The sequence below is a fragment of the Styela clava genome, chromosome 5, assembly GCF_964204865.1.
Source record: "Styela clava chromosome 5, kaStyClav1.hap1.2, whole genome shotgun sequence".
NCBI classification, from domain to species: Eukaryota; Metazoa; Chordata; class Ascidiacea; order Stolidobranchia; family Styelidae; genus Styela; species Styela clava.
This window is the reverse complement of record NC_135254.1, coordinates 5,974,147-5,996,956: the sequence shown is the minus strand read 5'-3', so window position 1 is coordinate 5,996,956 and position 22,810 is coordinate 5,974,147. Positions and strand designations below refer to the sequence as shown.

The following is a 22,810-nucleotide window of genomic DNA, read 5'->3' as shown; positions in this document are numbered from 1 at the left end:
AGTTTTCACCTCTTGCAGCCTTGGTACGGTACCGGTAGTTTAAATAACACGTCAGCATGCCTTCACTTAATGATTGCTAGCTGTACAGGTATAAATGCGTAAAACCAGTAAATAAACGTGATAGAAATGGTACGGGTTATAGATTGTCAATTTTAACGCTTCCAGTACCGGACGGACACGGACCCAAAGCGACATTAGGGCGCATTTGCAGCGCATATCCACAGAGCTTGGCGCGTTGGCAGAATCTCGTGGTCTAGTGAGAATGACGTCATCGGAAACACCGCGCTCATTAAAATTTTAATGAACGATTATCAAAATTCTTGACCATGTTTATCATGATAAAAATATCAAAAAAGATGTAAAAAACATTCTATCCTCAAAACTGCTCACGTATACAATGGAAGATATCTAGAAAATTACAAAAAATGCAAATTTCTGCTCTGGTGATCACATTTCTCATAAGAGCTAATGTTAAAAAAAAATTTTTTACATCATCTATTTTTTTTGCGCGTAGGATGGGTTTTCAATGAATAAGGTCTATTGACCGCAGTTCGCTGAGTTCACAGTCATTGCCAACACTGCATTGAAATTATTTTAAAATACTGGTATATGTTAAAACATACTGCACCGTTTTAAACTGCAATGCCCAATAGAACCGACACACCATCCAAAATAAAATTGCGAAGTACCAAAAATGCCTTTAACCTAATGCAAAACTCCGTTGACGAGTTCTCACTGCTACGTCATCACGGGGCCATACTAATTAGCGTTCGATTCCTGACGGGTCGACTTTTAAAAATTAAGTCGATTTTATGTAAACGGAAAGCGTCAAAAATTCTAAAATAATTTGTACAATAAAATTAAACCAGAAAAATGTTCCGTGATAACCCAACTTTAACACTCCTACTATATAATTTTAAACTAACAAAATGTATTAACATGAATGTCATGGTGACTTTAACCTGCATCCCAATGGTACGAATTATTTGTCCATTTACATATTTCTACTTTTATTTTCATAGTAGTAGTAAATAGTACCGTCTACGTGAGTCGAGCAATCATTGCTAAGCTCAGAGAAAATTCGTCACCCCTTGTCCTGTTACAAGGATGTCGGACCTTTTTAATTAATCAGGCGTATATTATATTTTTATCACGAGCGGAATGCTGTGAGCCATCGCTAATAATTAATTAAATAGCATCTTTTTTCGCAAATCTCACGATGCTTGGTTGGTTTGAGCCGTGTACGTGCAGCACCTAAACCAGGGCTGTGGCGATTTCTTCGATCTTTTGTACAAAGCCCCACTACTAATGCAAAAATGTGACATTTGAAAAAAACACAACCTCCGCGTTTTTAAATAACAAAATTAGTGATTCACCTATTATATAATTGTTATAGTTCTCCGTGTTGTTAGCAACTACAATTGTTATTATGGAGGCGCCTTACTTCCCAAACATTCACACCAACAATCAGTTCACATATAAGAATAAGTATTGGCATTTACTCTTAAACACGGCACAGCATCAAACACATGTGGTACGGTACCTCTAGAACGGCGAAACGTAGACCAGTCGTAAATATTAATGCGCCACTTTGTAAACAAAGAAAATAGGGCAAGCACGATTACGATAAGATAGAGGAATCTTGGTGACAAAAGAATAGGATTTTCCAAAGTTAGGATTTTGCTTTGAAATTATTATCGATGTTCGAAAGCATTTACATTTGCGGAAGCACTTTTTCCGTTATGAAGAGTTTGAAATCTTACATCAAATGTAGATATGGAAAGATTTTTGCAGATTTTAGTAAGTTTTTCGTGGTTTTTGCATGTTTAAGTTTGATAAATGACAATTATGTTTGCGCGATAAAAGTGTTTGTTTTGTATTGCACCACTGTTTACCTATTATCGTGGCCGCGAACAATGCAAAAATAATTTTGTGGCCCCCGGAGCCGATAGGGTTGCCAACTTTGTGTTAAACCATTCCGGGACACCTTAATGTCTAGAAACTTGAAAATTAGAAGAAACAACGACTTGATAACATAAAAAAGACGATCGGATTCGCCCATGAGGCTCGTTTCAATCAGCGATGCCATGTTGGCAGGCGAACAGTGGCAGATGATGCGAGGATTTGTGTGTATGTTTATTCGTATCGCAAAAGCAATTTGAAGACGGGATGTACGCACAAGACCATACTGGCCTAAAACACACGGATGTGCGGCATGCCTGCGCTTGATATAAAACGGAACATTAGAAAACGCCCGCAGGACATAACATAATAATTCGTCTGTATTATTGAGCGGTTATCATTTATTATGCTTGATCGGAGCTTTGTTAAACAACAATTTAAATTTACTCTCAAACAGGGCACAGCATCGAACACACGTGTTGCGGTACCTCTAGAACAGCGAAACGTAGACCAGTCGTAAATATTAATGCGCCACTTTGTAAACAAAGAAAATAGGGCAAGCACGATTACGATAAAATAGAGCACAGCATCAGATTCACGTGTTACCTCTAGAACAGCGAAACGTAAACCAGTCGTAAATATTAATGCGCCACTTTGTGAACAATGAAAATAGGGCAAGCACGATTACGATAAAATAGAGCACAGCATCAGATTCACGTGTTACCTCCAGAACAGCGGAACGCAGACCAGCCGTAAATATTCATGCGCCACACCGTAAAAATGAAAACAGGGCAAGCACGAATAGAAATTAGAGCACAACAGTACTATGTTATACCTATTGTATGGGAACAATGCCACAGTTGGGGCAGTTTAGATTTAGGATTTGGTTGGGTTTTAATGCTCTATGGGTAGTATAGTAAAACAATATCGCATTATGCTGCAGTAAAACCTGGTTTATTTCATATTATAGTGTGATTGAGTGCAAATTTGATTATCACAAAGCACAATGAAAACCAGCCCCAGGGCAAATGCGTCATCAGTATATGGCTCTACTGGGCAGGCATGTGAAGAATACTTCAACTCAGATGGAATCGCGCAATGCACAGTTAATGTATAGAGCAGGGTAGTCCAAATCAGGCTCGCAGTTCACATGTGGCCCCCAGCTTTATTTTTTGTAGCTCGCATTCGCATTCGGAGAGTACCGTAAAACCGGCTAACTTCGGATGATTTCACTATATTTTGAACAATATCTCCGCCGCATGTTGTTCAACTGAAGCCAAATTTGGAATATAATACATTGTGGCTATTCTCGTCTTGATAAAGTCGGTTCCATATCCATCAAAGCCTTTTTTTGTTGAAATTATTGTCTTTATTCGTCTATTCTAAAATTATCTAACTTCGGATGGCCACTTTTCTCTTTGCGTCAACTCGTCGTGAGAGAGAAATGTCTGCGTAAGCAATGACGCGTGACAACGTCGCTGAATAGACCTTACGCCGCCACGACCCGTCTTGCGTGTTGCATACTGACGTTTGTACGTGACGTTACTACGTAACGTTACTCTTGCCGCTTCGCGAAGCTTAACTATTTATTCTTGTGTCCTTTATTATAACTCATATATATTATTACAAACTACTCCTAATTTATTGCAAAATGCTAGTTCGTTCTTTTATGATCGTTTATGTTCAATGCAAGAAAAGGATTAACAAAAAAAAAACGGAAGAATTGAAAGTACCTAACACTGGTGTAGGTTGAAATTGAAATGCAATATGGAACAAGTAAAGAATGAACAAAAATTAGACGATTAAAAATAAACGGATGAATCGAATGAAACACTGGCAAAAGTAAAAATTGAAATCAAAAAGCAATATGGAACAAGTAAGGTATGAACAAAAATTCGACAGTTAAAAATAAACAGATGAATTGAAGGAAACGCTGGCAAAATCAGGAATTGTAATCATTTCCACATGGGTTAGACGGGTCTTTGCAACAGTTCTTGTGGAACCAATGTGATAGATCAGATTTAATGTGTTCACAGGTAGATAGATAAAGTCAAATGACAATAAACGGATAAAAACGGCATAAAGAAACTTCGCCACTTTTTTTTCATTTTGCGCCTCACCTGTACGTGGTCCAACCTCCTGCTGTGTGCATCTATGTAGAGTTCTACGCTAACCTGTTAAAGATATTATTATCATCTGTCGATCGTAAACAGACATATCCAATCATTATGATCGTATAGATACATGTTTCAGGCCTAACGTATTACCAATTGCTACGGTATCTATCGGTGTCGGAGGAAGTATGCAAAAACAAATATCGACAAATTTCATATGCATTAAGCGTATGCATACCCATATTTTTAAATAAACAACATATGACTGAGACGATAGTGATGTTTTTGTAGGATTTAGTGACTAGGATCATGGATAAGCATAATTTTTAAATTTCACAAAACTGGGCGCCGCGATGTCTGGCGTTCAAATGTCGCAGCGAGTAACGCACGAGCTACGCAAAGTGACGTCGGCTACGAAGAGAGAGAAAGGGATTTGCGTCGTTGACGTCACGCTGTACGTAATCATCAAAACGTCGATATTTTGATGTAATTTTTAAATCAAAATAATCGATTTCACTCGAATCTCGTACGACACCTTGTGATCACTGTATTTTTTTGTATACATTGTGTACGCTCTCTAGCGCTTGGCGGTGATTTGACGAAGGTAGCGTCTGTAGAAGTCACGATTTGAGCCGCTCGAAAAAACGGTGTCATTTTTTTGGTAAAATATGATTTTTTGAATGATAAAAAATCAAATTGAGCGATTGGAGGCTACGGCAGATTCAGATATGTAAGGCCTTACTATAGAAACCGACAGAAGCGCAATACGACGAAATTTAGTTGAGATATGAATGATTGAAAATTTCATCCGAAGTTACAAGGCATCCGAAGTTAGCCGGTTTTACGGTACCGGTAATCAAAATATCGCATTTGATATTGTTTCGTCACAAAATGAACCAGAAAATCTTTCGATGCAATGTTACACCACTAATGTCACTGAATTGACTAGTTTTATGGATAGTCCAGCTGAGGTAACTACACTAGGCAAGTTGAATGATGGGCTTGGCAAGTGAATTTGTATACATGAGTTTGAAAAGAAAGCTGACGAATTCAAACAGATTTGTAACCAAATGTGAGCGAAAAGTTGTCTTGGTGACAAAAGAATATCTTTTTCCAAGGTTTGATTTTGCTTTGAAAATATTATCGATGTTCGAAAGCACTCACATTTGCGGAAACACTTTTTTAGTTATGAAGTGTTTGAAATCTTGCACCAAATGTAGATCTGGAAGGATTTTTGCAGGTTTTAGTAAGTTTTTTTCGTGGTTCTAGCATGTTTCAGTTTGATAACTGACAAATAGCCTACTAATCAGTGTGTTTGCGCGATAAAAATGTTTGTTTTATATTACACTGTTTACCCATTATTGTGGCCCGCGAACAATGCAAAAGTAATTCTGTGGCCCCCGGAGCCGATAAACCTTGGACCAACCTGGTATAGAGCATTACTACTATAAAATAACATGGCTTACATAATACCGTGTTTCATTGACATAAAGACCTACCCTGCGAATGCTACCTAGTCCTAATTTAAAAAATGATTTGGGCGCGAGATTTTTTTGACCTAGTCGATAGCAAAAAAGCTCTCCAACACGTTTTAAATGATTTATCTAAAACGAGAGAGGGGAAAACGTGTTATTTATAAATAAATTAATATCGGTTTTCATATTCTCCCTATTTCGAAAAATCTCGTAATTCCTTACTTTGTAATTTTGTTTTTGACAAGTGAAAATAAAATACATCTCCCGAAAATAAGCCCTAGTGTTGTTTTCGAAGAAAAATTGAAATAAGACTCAAGTCTTAATTTTTGGGGAAACACGGGTAATGAGAGATAAATTGCTCGATTATATTTTATTTAGTATTGATGCCTATTTTTGCGATCTTGCGAATTCGATATTGCCCTCAGAAAGACCTAAAATCTGCTAAAAACCCGTAGACTACAATTCAATTCGCGCGATTATGCCAAAGAGCCGATCAACAACATCCGATCCTTGGATATTGATTTTTTGTTGCGCAAAGTAATCTATCCATGACTGATATGGCGTATTAAAAATGCGTTGCTTAATGAATTTAATCGTGTTCAATTTAATTAGCGGTTGCATCGATAAAATAAAAACATTACTACTCCCAAAACACCACGACAATTCGTGGACATGAAAGCGTTTGGTATAGTGCCTAATTATACCTTGTTTTGATAAGTATTTTTGTGATTGAGAATTCGAATCTGAGCTATTCAGATCACGTTGTATCGCATTTCCAATATATAAGTATTAGTCGATGATTCATTGATTGGTTGATAGATCATTATTATTCTATTACAACTAGTTAAAGCACGCACATGCGTACACACAATCGCGGGGACATGATAAGATCGGAAGAAAAACAAGAGAGCTGTGTTCAAATATATGGACACCTCACAAGGTGTCGCTATTCTTTATTCTGACACATAAAAAACGAATCTTTTGAAGTCCACAGAAATTTTTGAAATAAGTAAAAGTAATAGCCTTCTGGAAAAAAAATCAATCTTTAACCACTGCAAATTTCAAAGCAATTGGTCCAGTATTCGAAGAGAAAAGCGATTTCATCATGACGAAAGAGAAGAAGAATAATACTAACAAGAACAACAACATAGTATTGAAACGATTGTTATGTACACTGACGTGTCCAAATAGCGAGACATAAAATCGATTACGGTACTTGAAAAAAGAAAAATACAAACAAATAAAAAAACGAATAAATATTATGCCACACCATATTAATAATTTTATATTTCTCAAAATATATCGTCAAGCTGATTATAGTCGGAGTCACCTAATGCCAATATAAACTCTCTCTCTCTCTCAATAATTTTTAGTGGCTCAATGGCATACTCTGGTGGTAAAGTTTTCAAAATTGAGTCTTGAAAAAAGTTTCTGACAAATCGGCAGTTATTTCACTTAGCCAGTCAAACACGTGGGTGATGTACGGTACCGGTAAGTGGCACCGGACTAGATTCGAATCGACATAATATAAGGAAAAATTCCACTGATATAAACTATTGTGTGGACAATAGATTATACAAGTTGAAAGGGGTCGGTCAGAATGTTTAGATATATTAGTTGGTAACGAAAAGCAGTGTACCGGTACCGTAAAAGCAGGTAACTTCGGATGGATGGATGGTTTGTAACTTCGGATAAAATTTTTAATCGTTTATATCTCGACTGAATGTCGTCATATTGTGCTTATGGCAGTTTCTATAGTGAAGACTTATATACCTAAATCTGTTATTATATTCAATTGTGCAATTTAATTTATTAATTAAAAAAATCACGCTTTAGAATAACATTGACACTCCGTTTTCGAGCGGCTCAAATCGTGACTTCTACTAATGCTAACTTCGTTAAAAAAATAGCGTCATTCGATAGAGGGTGTTATCAATGTATATAGAAAATTAGACTGATCGCGAGATGTCGTAGGAGACCCGATAAAAAATTAAAATTTGAATATTTTTTTTTATTACAATGATAGCATCTGACGCACACGTTGAACTTGACGTCGGTCACTTCGAAGACGACGTCATGTTGCATCGCCGTTAAGTGAGCGACTACATGTTGCATCGTCGTTACAGATTTGACACCAGACATTCGGGCGCCGACGAGTTGGCGTAGATTTGAAAATAGTTTGTTCGATGGATCAATATCGGCTAAAATATACGCATCAACAATTTTCTGTGGAGCGTAAATTCATGGCATCAAATGCTGGAAATGTAATTCAATTAAATTTATTAAAAATGGCAATTAACGAAAAGCATATTCATTCGATTTGACTATTTCAAATTTCTCCATTTGGTACGGCAACATCGTTCAAAATAGAAAAATTGTAAGCAGTCGAGAAATATAAAAATATATGCCCAGCCATAAATAACAACAATCATTGTTGCATAAATAACAACAATCATTGTTGCACGACCGACATTTAAATAGGTTAATTTAATGAAGAATCCGGAAAGTCGATAAGACGATTTAACTATATGGCGAACCACAGCCTCTCGCCCGGTTACCATTCCATGTCGGGTATGGGATTAGTTATTTGTTTTCGGAAGCTTGGACTTGATGGTGGAGGAAATCGTAACCAACCAGCGGTTACGTGAACCACCCTACGGCGGCGAGGAGTCCAGCAATCCTCTCACACATAATCAACCCACATGGGATCTGCGAACTCACGCAGAGTAATTAGAGGTGCGGTGGCGAGCGTATTCCTAACGCTTAGCACGATGAGCCACACAGCCAAATTGGGTAACTTCTAGGGATGGGACGAGTCCGGCATTACAGGGATTTGATAAATCCTAGTAATAGGTTAAAGACTCTAATCGAATCCTTCGAGCCTGTGACGTCACAATGTAAAAGCAGCAAAACACGTTTTTGACCATGCTACCGCATCATGCGCTCACAAACATACGTCGTAGCTCATATTTCTTGCCTAATGGTTCCGCAGATAGCTGTGGATTCATTTTAAAAATATTTTTTTCCTCTTTTTTGCCGGCCATAATACAAACGTAAACGTGGTTCAATGTGCGCCTTGCCTGTGAACTGAATTTCCAGCCCACCACCTTGCGTCAATCCTGGGCGGCTATTCAGAAATTCTTACATGTCAGTATGAAAGACAAAAAGCTTTTGACTACAATGCTTTCCCATAATTCCAGATATTTCTAGCCGTAAACTTACTATGTTGCGTGCGCAAATGGTAGAAAAATGACACTCGTCGTCAATACAATGTGGTACATCTGCTTGCAATTTAGTAGTTCATGTAAACGTTCTAATACTCCCCATGCTTTCGATTGCTTCCTTTTTAGAGAAAGGATTGCATGTAATAAACTCAATTTAAAAGAGGTATTGGTGAGATTCCCATGTTTCATTTTTACGCGAATCAAAGTCCCAAAAATATTGCGCTAACACATATTTTATTGTGTACTACATGTATACAAAAATGGATAGATAGTTTGAAGGCGACTGGCGCCACATAATTGTTATAAGCGATCAATAGTTCTGGGTATGTAGTGAGATATATAGAGGCAAAAGTACAAATATAGGTGTAAATTAGCAAAAACAAATTTGATTATAGACTCGGTAAAAATGACGTGGACTCGAAATCGAATCTGAGTCCGGATCCGAATCCCGGCCCATCCCTAGTAACTTTGTATGATTTCACTATACTTTGCTCAATAACCCTGCCTGATTCGCGTCAAACTTGGAATATATTATCGTAGAGGTGCCTAACTTCGGACAAAATCACCATATTTTCGTCAATAACTCGACCATTTATTGTCAAAAAGGCGCCAAAATGGCTCGGTAAAACATTCTGGGAGTAATTTACATTTCCCGCAAATTTCGGGTCAATCGGACTTTTTTACTATTGAAATAATCTATTTTTCTTGCCATCTGATCATTATCCTTCACTGCTTTACCTTCCAACAGTAATTTTTCTCACTGCGTAACTGCGACTTAGAGCTCCACCGATATATCTGCCAACCGATATTCACCGATATATATCTGCCAACCGATATTTCGGGCCGATATTGCGTGTTTGTGATATATCATATCGGACGTAAACCGCCGATATATATCGGCCATACTCGGCAAGCGCCAGGCTGCGTGCTGCAACGGCTCTCGCCCCTGCGTAACTGGTTTCCCAATATTTCTCTCGCTCAAAATATGATTTATATCAATATCGGCAATGCGGTATCGGTTATTGGCCACTAGCTGGCTGACATCGTTATCGGTGTCAAAAAGTGATATCGGTCGAGCTCTAACCGCAAAGCACAGAAAGGAGGAGACTACCTATGCAGGTGATAGACAGATAATGGTTTATTTTCCGAATATATCAAAAAATGTAAAAAATTACATAAATGGAAAAGAACAATTATAGAATTTAATCGAGAGGGGGCGGGCAAGACTGCAAGGTCAACTATGTCGACTGACCCCGATGTTGATGTAATCAACGTCGCGACGAAATGCATCATTTGAAACGGTAACGGGTAACGGCTTTTGTTGGGTATTTTCGTTACATCGGATCAGTATAATAATAACACATTAGTCATTTTAATCAGGAAATACAAACGTAAATATATCTGCTGCACACCGTTTTAATCTACAATGAAATATTTGAATAGGCTTGTATTGTAAGTCTTTGAAATATTAATATTTTCGACGGATAGCTTTGTTTTTATGTTACGGTGATATCTTTATTAGTGATGAATTTATATTAAGCACACGGCGAACCCAATTGTAAAGTTTAATCTTCAACTTAATCTTGTCATCTTAACATTGAGATAGGGCCCAGGATTTCTGTTAGGAATTATACTAATTTTTCACTCGCTCACCCAAGCTGTATTCAATAACTGCCATTTCGAATTCAAGGCATAAAATATTTGTTAAGTCAGTATGGACACTGGAATTTTTCTAGTTCTTATATATTCAATTTTTGACGTCGTCGATTAAGTAAGACACGTATTCTCTTTAATGTGATTTTGGCATATATTCATACATGGACCGAACAGGATACAAAAATATTACATTAGAACGCCGTCTTTATCTGAACGGAAAATGTCAATTTGGCGCTGTTATGTCGGGCGTCAAAATTCATTTCCGCGACGCAGTGTGACGTCGTTTCGGAAGTGAGCGAAAAATGATCTACGTGATGTTGACGTAACTCTTGATGACGCACTGTGAAATCTCAATATTTTTACGGAATTTGTAATTCAGAACTTTAGGTTTTATTCAAATCTCGTATGACATCTTGCACTTGATCACTCTGATAAATAATATACATTGTTATCGCCTTCTACTAATTGATGGCATTTTGACGATGAAACCGTTCATACTCGCAGATAGGTCGCAATTTTTTCTTTATATTTTTTTAAAAAAATATTGGTGCGACCAATTCGCTCAAGCTCAACATAAGTGCAAATCGCCACCAAGTCGGAACAGAATTGAAAGTTTTCGGCTATTGCAAGTACCGTATTTTCCCGCTAATAAGTCGATTTTCAGGACCTACGTTTTTGACCTAATTTTCTGGGGTCGGCTTATTGGGCGGATATATCGTATTTATTCGAGTATAACGCGCAAAATTTTATACTAATTTTCAATAAAAAATTAAGGGTGAGCGTTATAGACGCGAATTGTAGTGGAAATGTGCTATTGAAATTGTTGTTTTATCGAATACGGGTGCATGCACGCACATACCAATGCGAGACAGTTTCATGAGCGCACATGCACATGCGCTCAGCGTTGTACAACAACAACAATTGCACAAATCATCCGCCATTAATTACTGCTTACACAAACAAACCACTTTGTTTTCTGCACGTGCACCATTACAGTAAATGCACTAGCGCGTAAAATAGAACGAAAGACTGAAGAGAATGTTTGTAAAATATTTTTTATAATGTTAGTAAAAATTTATTAGGACTATATCTGAATTAAATCATAGATCTACAGATAACTGGCACATCTTAAAAAAGCCTTAAAAATGAGTATTGGCAAAAAATAGAGTTATGAAACAGGCTTCAAGTTAAAAGTAGTGGACTATGCAGATGAACGCAGAAACATGAAAGCAGAATGAGAGTTTGGTGTTACTGAAAAGGTGGTCAGAGGTTGGAGAAAACAGAAAGTTAAAACAATGCTCAAAAGTAAAAGGGCTGGGAGCAGGGTTGTCCAAAACGAATCGAATATTTGGATGTATACGAATATCAAAGTATTCGAATACCTTATCAGCCGATTTTCGAATAATTCCAAATGGTAGCCACTTTTAGTCTTAAACACGGTGTTTCGTTTTACCGGAATCTTCCAACGACTTTTTACGCTTTCTCACGTATTGTAATGACAATGAAATAGAATCTGCACTTTTATTGTTCATATTCTGTGCGACTGTTCTTAGTGTTACGACACATTCGCATGTTTGCGTGGGTGGACATTGCCCACATTTTTCTACGAGGCTTTTATTTAACACATTCATTTCGACAATTATTTATAGCTGTAATTGTTTCGATATCCAATGAATAGTTGCAAGTAGAAAAAACAAGTCGATTTATTAGGAAAAATACTTTTACTCGCTTCCTGGCAAATAATTTTGATAACGATAGTTAAAAGTATCGATCTTTTACCAGGACGATTTTTTGTTGCGCAAAATAATCCAATCTATGACAGATACCAGCATTTGAAATGTCATTCTGTATTAATTTAATTCTGTTCAACGTAACTCAATGGTGTATCGACAGTCTGTAGACATGGAAATGTGTGGTAAACTGACCGATATTATTGATTCCTATATTCATATTTATAAAATAATGAAAGTATTGATACCAAATACCACTGGTATTTTTGGACATGAAATGTGTCGGATTTGTACTTACAAAATAATAAAACTCGGCGATCTGTAGACTTAAAATGTGTGTTAAACTGCCAGATATTATTCATATTTACTAAGTAATAAAAGTATTAATACTCTAACATACTATGAGAATTTGTGGACACAAAATGTGTGGTAAACTGCTTGATTTACTAACATTTGAGTTATGTTAATAGAATTAAATTAACACGGTAAGGCATTTTAAATAGTGGTATCGGTCATGGATGCGAATATTTTGCGCAGCACAAAATCATCCTAGTAAAAAGTCCATACTTTTGAATACAAGCCAATGGCAACCATTATCCAAATTATTTCCAAAAAAGCGGGATAAGGTATAAGTTATTCTGAGTATGAAAATAAGAACCAAAAATTAATTGTCTTGCGCAATCTTAAAACATCATCATTGAAATTCTACGAAAAAAAATAATCCGATTTACCCAAGAAAAATTTTTTTTTTTGGTCATGTGATGGCCATGATTAATATATTCGAGACAAGTATTGTGCGATATGATGCACCTGCTGTCGTGCAAGACGCCCCTCTTTTGTGGGACACAATTGAACCAAATGAAGGGACATTCTTGGAATTTGGAAAGTGGAACAGGGTAATTGTTTGCGCCATTGAACCCTAGATTTCATGCTATCCTTGGTGTTGAAAGAAAAAAGTTAATACCAGCAAATGCTAGTTGAAAAATCAAGTATTATTGAAAGTGACATAATAATATATACAGACATACTGGTACTGATGAAAATATAAACTTCCATATCAGTAATTTTAAAAACCGGAATTTACAGCATTGAAGAGCACTTTGCCTTGTTTCTTATTATCCTAAAATGCTATTAACAAATTTGAATTTAGGATTCTGTATAAAGTTATGATTTTATACATCGCCAAAGCTACGCTCAAAATAAGGAAATTAGGAATTATCCAGTTGGTATGAGAAATGCAGATCGCGCGGGAAATTTAAACCCTGACTGGAATGAGATAGCGATCGGAGACCGCCAACTTATCAATCTAGCGGCGTGTATCCTTCGCTCTGACCAATGACATTAAACAACATGATGCGCAACTCCGGCATTTTTGGCCGAAGATCGTATCTGATAGCACGCTCCAATGCACATACTTGACGAGACGAAAACGAGCGGATGTGTGCTGCTTTCCAGGCATAGCACAAATGGTGTTCGTGCCTGCTTTGACAGTTGTTGTCGATTTTAATGATATTTTGGAAAGTTGAGGTAAAAAGAAATTAGAAAAAGGTAAGGTAAATACCATTGTTGTATATTACACACGGACATCGCACTGTTAAGTACATGTGGGAAAACCAGCTTTTGTCAAATACTACGAAGTTATTAATTCAGTACGGTACGTAGTTGCCCATTTGCCGAAATCGCATATTTACTTACCCCTTATGGTTTCAAATTGATCATGCACCTCCATTTAGATTTTTTTTAATCAGTGAGGATATATACTCATTGCTGTAACATACTACTGCTCATTCACTTTTATTTGCGTATTGAATCAAAGGGTTAACAAGTTCACCTAACATTCTCTCATACCGGACGATATTGTATAGTCTGATCTCTCAAGTATTTGGAGCCACGAATGCTTGTAATTTTCTGACTAAACCCTTTTATTAGTTGGTTTATATACCAAATTCAGTAAAACATTTTTTACATAAAACATGAAATATTGGATTCATTAGCTTTTCCATTCTAAATCATATAGACTGCTTTACTTATTCTTAACGAAAATTAATAAATCTCCTCTCTTTCTTCAGGTGTGAAAGTTGTGGACAAACCTGTGCAACAAACCAAGCATTGTGAGACTCCTGCAGCACAAGAAGCAATAGCAAAAATAGTAAGTATATCAATCAAGAAATTAAGCCGACATAAAGCAAAACTTTCAACTATTCGTCTAACCTCAATTTCCTATTATTTATTCACAGGACAACTGTAGCAGAGGGGAGATATCAGAAGTCTGGCGACATATCATTGACAGTGTGATTCCAAAAAATATAATTAGAGTACTCCATAAATGTTTGCAATAGAAGAACAACCTATGGAGGCATGCAAAGACATTTGACCCTCCGGCAGAGTTGTGTATGGCCCCCATATCCTGCAGGGCTTGAGGAAAATAACTGAAAATTCCAAAGCGTAAGATTCCATAAGCGGTCTTATTTGTAAAATGGCACAAACACGCCAGACATACTTAAAACAGCTTTGGAAAATGAGGATTACGGGTCACTCACTACACCTGTGTTATATTTGGTTCATCAACTTTTGGTAGTACTATAGAAGAAATTCAGAAAAGGGTATAATCATGATTCACGATAAAATACTGTTATATATTTTGGCCAACTTTAATCTAGACCAGGGATGTCAAACTCGCGGCCCCAGAAAACTTCCAGTGCGGCCCTCAAACGCCTAACAATAATTGTAATAGTATTTTGGAAGTTTTTTTTTATCTAAATGTAATAGATTTTTCAAACCTTTTAAAGTAAAATTGAATATTCACACAGAAAACAATTTACTGAAAGTAGTTTTGGAAAATTATTTTTTTTTGTTCACATTTTAACCCAATTAAGAATACACATCAAGCTAGCAAAAGAATACTTGAATAAAACACTTGAGTGAATAAATTAAACGCAAGTACATGAAGAAGGTGGCATTTTCGAAGAAAATGGGGTTGTAACTTTTCTGCATTTCACAAAATTCTGAAGCAAAGAAGAATTCTGTTTAATTAGTCATATTTCCATCAGTACAATGAAAAAACACGATAAGCTCAGCAGTCAATATGACAAGTTCGATTTCCATGTGTTTGTATATTAATATAATTATACAACGACTTAGTTACTAAAAATCAATATCAATAATAATTCAAGCAATCCCATGCCACGCAATGTGGCGCGAAATTTCTTGTCAAAAAAATCTGTCATTTGTTTTTTTACTGATCTATACATGAAATGATACTGGAATTATTTAAACATTCGCAAAGATCCAGACTAACCCATGATCATGTGACCTCGTGAGTTAGAGTTGGTACTATAAAATCATTTCAGCCTGGCCTTAGTATGCTGGTGACACATAAAAGATGCCAAACGTCAAGACAAATGTAATTAAAAAAACAATGAGTTTATACTGTAGTATTTTTGTCAATTTCAGGTCCATATATTTAGATAAAGTGTATGTAATATTCTTTCCTTATCCAAGGCTTGTTTAAAAATAATTTTGATGGTTGTACATAGAATTTTATGATTTTTTGTAAAATATACAGTAACTTGCAATAGTGGAATGCAAATATTAATATGTAATTGCATTTGAAATTAAAGAAAATAATAAAACTTAATCCAACTGTTTAGTTGCATCACAATATATGTCACAAACTGAAACTATCTTTCAACTATACATTATCAAAAACTGTTTGCGGCCCTTTTTACATTTTTCAAAATGCAATGCGGCTCTCGAAAACCCATGTGTTTGACACCACTGATCTAGACGATTCAAGCATTGCTTTAGGAAATAATATCACTTCAAATAAATTGAAAAAAAAACTCGCTATATTGAATACAAAATCGTTGCTATCATAAAGGTAAACCAATTCAGCCACTCGGAATATATTGGCCTTCACAAAGCAATGGGGGCAAAATTGAGAGTTCATGAGCTATAAACTTTTGTTCTTTTCTTTGTCTTGAACTTTTCATACTCCACAGCCCCTATTAATTTTTTTTAAATTTCAATTACCATGTGATGGTCATATATATCTTTAACTTGTATTTCCTGTCATGGTGTATTATCTCAATGTGTCAAACTTTTAATTAGTGTGCATATTTTGCTTCCAGATGTCATAAATGTATTGTCTTGTTTACTACCTCAACTTGGAGTATTGACAAGAAAAAGGTGCTAGTAAATTACGTAAAATTTTTTTTAACTATTTGTTATAATCAGAATTCACAATTAATAGAAATTATAAACAGCCAACAGTCAATGAGAATTATATGCGAAATCCTTCAGAATAAATTTGTCTTCTAAAATCGGAGGAAGGCAAAACATATAGGTAGTTCCCATTCACACAAGTCTTTCAAGAGGACTTGCTCGAGCCAAACTAAATGAGCATCGTCAGGTGATCGGTAAAGCTGAAAGTTGATTTTAGCCCTGCAACCTCCTGCGTCGAAGATAATATTAATTAGTGAGCTATGAGCTAAATTTAGACACCTATCTACGGGGCATTATGTACCAGAAATGTTACCTACGATTAACTGAATATGTAATATGTCTAATAAATTCACCTACTAAAGCAAGTTCGATAGGTGCAAACTTTGTGTTATGGAATTGTACCACAGCACCGTAAAAAGAAGTACAAACAGTTTTGCTGTTTTGTATGACACCCTCTTTAAATGAAATTTCAATGTTTAAGCGCAAACATTAAAATTACACTACTTTGAACTTTGTCATTATCTGCAAAGTGTTCCACACAAATCTTTACGCTATCGCGTTTGTAATCTTCTCTGATAAAAAAACGTCTATGATGTCCAGAATTACTCTTCACAGCTTGTCTGCAATTCCAGCTTTCCAAGTGAGCAAAACTTCTTAGATATAAGAATTATTTTCTTTCGTTACAGGCGCAAATAGGAAGGTACTACACGTAAAGAAAACGCCGAGTAGCAAAAGCGAGCGGAAAACGGTCGCGAAAGGCGACGAGAAATATGTGCATTGGAGCGTATCGTGAAATACAATCGTTCGCCTGTAGTCTTATGGAGTAACGTCAGAGTTGCCTATCATGTTGTTTAATGTCATTGCTCTGACTCAATAGCGATACTGCGTGTCCCATCACAAATTAATCAACAACTCGCTAATTATACGACATAATTCATCCAAAACTAACAGGCTTCTGGTCCGAGATTTGATGAATGCACATGCAAAACTTGGAGCCTTCGTAAGATATCGCGTAACCGACGAAAGTGTCCAACAGACAGACAAATACCTATCAACATACTTACGAATCGGAACATGCTCAAATCTCGCACTTTTGCATTATTGGCGGCGTCTTTTTATAAAAGATCTTCAATTTTTTATGAAACAAGTTTTAAATGATATGATCTGTCTATATTTTTCTGTGGAAGCTTAACTGGAAAGTTAGGAATCTTGCGTATGCTGTCTGGTATTCAATATCGATACCGAGTTGTTTATATTTATCTTGTGACACAGATAAAAATATTTCTATTTACTAGTCCCATCCAAGGGTGTAAGTATATCCCAGGTTACCAAATTTCTAGATTATGCTTTCACACGAGTTTACCTAGTCTGTGCTTTCAAGGAACTTTTAAGCAGTTAATCACAAACATAAAAGACTTTAATGATAATGGCCAGCAGTTGAAAAATTTAAAATATTTAGATAGATGGATTTTATTTCAATCCATACGCAAAAAATAAAACAATACACAAAAAATAGAATGAAAAAGAATTTATTTTATTATTATTATTTATTTCTTATTTTTATTATTTATTTATTCTTTAATTCTTATTTTTAGATATTCTTCATTACAGAAAAATAATATCGAAATCAAAGGATCCAACTAAGACATTTTTCTCTGCCTTATTTGTGATGAAAACTTTCCGTCATTCAGGATCACCTATTCATCATGATGATGAATTTGTATCTGGTAACACTGTGGGAACTAGTCAGCCAACCAACTCAGATGATCATTGTGGGAATGTCATCACAAAGGAAACCTATTTACTTAGTGGGGGTAAAGTGAAACTCGATGTTCATGCACAATGTAAAGACTGAAAAATCAGATAATTGTGGAGAAATTAACATAACTTTTGTATCACAAGGGAAGTTAAAAATTCAGTCACTTGTTGATACCAACAGTGGGGATGGACCATATGTTTGCCAAACATGTGGGAATGCACATGAGAACTCATACAGGGGAGAAACCATATATTTGTAAACAATGTGGGAAGAGTTATTCGCAATCATCCTATTTAAATGTGCATAAGCGAACTCATACTGAAGAGAAACCGTATGTCTGTAAAATATGTAGAAAGGGATTTTCACAATTACCCAATTTACGTGTACATGAACGAATTCATTCTGAGAAAAAACCTTATATCTGCAAAGAGTGTAGAAGAGATTTTACACAGTTAACTCACTAAATAGGCATGAACGAAGTCATACTGGAGATAAGCCTTATGTTTGTAAAGAATGTGGGAGGGGTTTCTCACGATCATCTCAGTTACATTCTCATGAGCGAGTTCATACTGGAGAAAAGCCATATGTTTGTGAACGATGCGGAAAACATTTTTCGCAATTAAATAGCTTGCGTAGACACGAGAAAACTCATACTGGGAACAAGCTTTTTGTTTGTAAATACTGCGCAATTGCTTTTTCACGAATATGCACTTTACGAGAGCATGAGCGAACTCATACTAAAGAAAAACCTTATGCTTGCGAACAATGTGGAAAGGGTTTTTCGTAATCGTCTCTTTTACATGCGCATCAGCAAACTCACACTGGAGAAAAGCCTATTGTTTGTAAACATTGCGGAAATAGTATCGCAGAAAAATCTCCTCTACGTAAGCATGAGCGAATTCATACCGGAGAGAAGACATACATTTGTAAACATTGTGGTACAAGCTTTGCGCGATTACACACATTACAAGTGCATGTGAGAATTCATACCGTTGAAACCCTATGTTTGTAAACAATGTGGTAGCAGCTTTACGCGATTGCCTGGATTACGAGTCCATGAGCGAACTCATACTGGAAAGAAACATGATTAATGTGGGAAGAGTACGTCAGATGAATACAACTATTGTCCTTCCTCTCTGGAATATACGTTTACCTAAACATTCACTAATGCGCATGGTTTTGCGATGTTTGTGAGCAGTGTGAAAAATATTTTACGAAGGCATATTCATGGTCGCAAAGGAAGACTATGAAACAAGTATAACCTGTGTAACCTATTTTTTCCAAAACTGGGAATTAAGTCCTAATATGATATGTAAATATATTTTGAAATCTTTTTTAAGATTTGTGTGCATATTACAACACGCTCTAAATTTTTTTGTGGATTCACTTTTATTTGCAACAAGGTGGTTATTTCAGTGTACACTACCTCAGCTAAAACTCTTCCAGAGCAAAATAGTCTACGGAACTATTTGATTTACAAATAGATGGGAAATATGTTTGAACAAGTGAAAAAATTTCAATTGTTACACTACCTTTAATTTGTTGCCATTGGCTATTGTTAAGGAAGTGAATGGTTCTGGTCAAAACAATAACTGGTGTTAGACTAGTTATTTTGCGAAGCAAATAGCAGGAACATCTTTATAATTCATCCACTTTATTGTCAATAGTTATTTTTTTCTGTATGATTCAACCGAAACAAACAAACACTTGTCAGCCCAAAATAGGGTATTTCAATGATTACAGCAGTCAATATTCTTAGAAGATTCAATTCTCTTTTAAATGTTCATATTTTAGCCCAACTCGTCAAATACTCAGAAAATTCATACGTAATAAGTAAATATGATAGACTTCCGGTTTCACTTTAATATTTCAGTATGTATTTCGTTTAAAAAAAATTATAAATTGTCTCCGTACCTGTGTGCTCAAAAGGTAGCAATTCGGAAATGTCTTGATTTGTTCAGTTATATTCATGTTACTTATCAACACAAGCTCTGTATCTGATTAGAGCAGTATAGAGTATGGTATTGAAACCGGGTATCGCATCGAGACTTTTTCACTAATATGTTTATATTATTTACTAGTCTCACTAAGGGGAATATATCCTAGTGAAATGACCTCAATGATAATAAATGCAAAATATTTACTCTCATTTTTAGATATTCTACATTACAAAAAATTATATCGAAATGCCCTATTCGTGATGAAAACTTTCCATCATTCAGGATCGCTTATTCATGATGATGAATCTGGTAACACTGTGGGAACTAGTCAGCCAACCAACTCAGATGATCATTGTGGGAATGTTATCACAAAAAAAAGTTATTTACTAAGTGGGGATGAAGTGAAACTCGATGTTAATGCACAATATTTAATGGGCAGTTTGATTCATCAAACTGAAAATTCAGATAACAGTGGGCCAATTAACATAACTCCTGTATCAGAAGGGAAGTTACAAATCCAGTCACTTGTCGAAACCAACAGTGGAAATGGAACATATGTTTGCCAAACATGTGGGAAGAAATTGAAAGGGAAGCATATTTTGAAAGTGCACATGAGGACTCATACTGGGGAGAAACCATATATTTGTAAACAATGTGGGAAGAGTTATTCGCAATCATCCAATTTAAATGTGCACAAGCGAACTCATACTGGAGAGAAACCGCATGTCTGTAAAATATGTGGAAAGGGATTTTCGCAATTATCTCATTTACGTGTGCATGACCGAACTCATTCTGGAAAGAAACCTTACATCTGTAAAGAGTGCGGTAAGGGTTTTTCGCAGTTAGGTCAATTAAATAGGCATGTACGAAGTCATACTGGAGATAAGCCTTATGTTTGTAAACAATGTGGAAAGAGCTTTTCACGATCATCCACTTTACTCGCTCATGAGCGAATTCATACAGGAGAAAAGCCGTACGTTTGTAAAAAATGTGGAAGAGGTTTTCCGCAATTAACTAATTTATGTAGACACGAGAAAACTCATACTGGGGATAGACCTTTTGTTTGTAAATACTGCGCAAAAACTTGTGCACGATTATCCAATTTACGAGAGCATGAGCGTACTCATACTAAGGAAAAGCCTTATTTTTGTAAACATTGTGGAAAGGGTTTTTCGCGATCGTATCATTTAAATGTGCACAAGCGAACTCACACTGGAGAAAGGCCTTATGATTGTGAACAATGCGGAAATAGTTTCAAAGAAAAAGCTCAACTACGTAGGCATGAACGAATTCACACCGGAGAGAAGCCGTATATTTGTAAACACTGCGGTAGAAGCTTTGCACGATTACACACATTACACGTGCATGAGCGAACTCATACTGGAAAAAAACCTTATATTTGTAACCAAAGAGAAATGTAAATAATGTGGTAGGAGTTTGTGAAAAATGTTTCACAAAGGCATGCTCATGGATGACAAAACAAGTTTAACCTGTGTAACCTCATTTTTTTCCAAACTGGGAAATAAGTCTGAAGATGTTGTAAATATATTGTGTGATTGTGCGCATGATATCACACGCTTAAAATTTTTTTGTAGGTGGAAAATATGTTTGAACAAGTGCAAAAATTCCAAATTGTTATACTACCTTTAATTTGTTGTCATTGGCTATTGTTACGGAAGTAAATGGTTTTGGTCAAAACAATGACTGGTGTTAGAATAACTACCTTTAATTTGTTGTCATTGGCTATTGTTACGGAAGTAAATGGTTTTGGTCAAAACAATGACTGGTGTTAGAATAGATATTTTGTGTTATCCTCAATGACGAACTAACAAACACAAAAATCAATATTAAAAAATTTCAGGAACATGTTAGGTGATGGAACAGTTTACCAGTTTTAATCAACTACTGAATTGAAAATGTTATGTAAATATATTTTGTGACTTGTGTGCATAATATCGCACGCTCAAATTTTTTTCCATTTTGCACAAGGTGGTTATTTTAGTGTACAGAAAACCACTTATAATCTACCTCAGCTAAACTCTTCCAGAGCAAAATAGACTACTGAACTATTTGATTTACAAATAGATGGAAAATATGTTTGAACAAGTGAAAAATTCCAATTGTTACGTTACCTTAAATTTGTTGAGATTGGCTATTGTTAGGGAAGTAATTGGTTTTGGTCAAAACAATGACTGTTAGAATAGATATTTTGTGTTTTTCCTTGATGACGAACTAAAAACTCTAAAATCAATATTGCAAATTTCAGGAACATCTTTATCATTCACCCGCTTTATTGGACACGTAGTGGACATAACGATTGTTTCAAAATTTTGTTGTTATTGTTATTATTTGTCTCCATCATTTTTTTTTAAAAAATCGCTTTTCTCTTTGACTACTGGACCAATTGCTTTGAAATTTTCAGTGAGTAAAGATTGATTTTTTTGCCAGAAGGCTATTACTTTTATTTATTTCTAAATTTCGCAATAAATCTGATATTTCGTCTAAAAATTCGCTGTTAATATTTTATCCATGGGAACACTGGCTGCCCGGTTTGATTCTTTAAATTATTTCTACGCGAAACTCTGAATTTTTTGTGGGTACCGGTTGGTTAACGTGTTCATATATTTGAGCACAGCTCTCTTCTTGTTAATAGGTATTTCTTTGCGTGATCATGATTCTACCGAAATAAACAAAGATGCCAAAAAATACAGTATTTCGTTGAATGTTCATATAAAATGCAGTCCTCTTCTGGGTGTTCATATTTTAACCCAAAAGTGGCACTAAAT

At 35.7% G+C, this 22,810-nt stretch overlaps 1 protein-coding gene and 1 pseudogene across 2 annotated transcripts in view; both read left to right on the top strand.

The window, feature by feature from the left end:
* The window catches only part of LOC120330489 (uncharacterized), a 280,708-nt gene that overhangs the window by 26,286 nt on the left and 231,612 nt on the right, over positions 1-22,810 (top strand). The window lies entirely within an intron of this gene.
* On the top strand, positions 1,785-22,442 carry LOC120330310 (uncharacterized; annotated as a pseudogene). The gene is made up of 3 exons (XR_013475393.1): positions 1,785-1,800; positions 17,921-19,093; positions 20,090-22,442. The product of XR_013475393.1 is annotated as an uncharacterized LOC120330310 (transcript).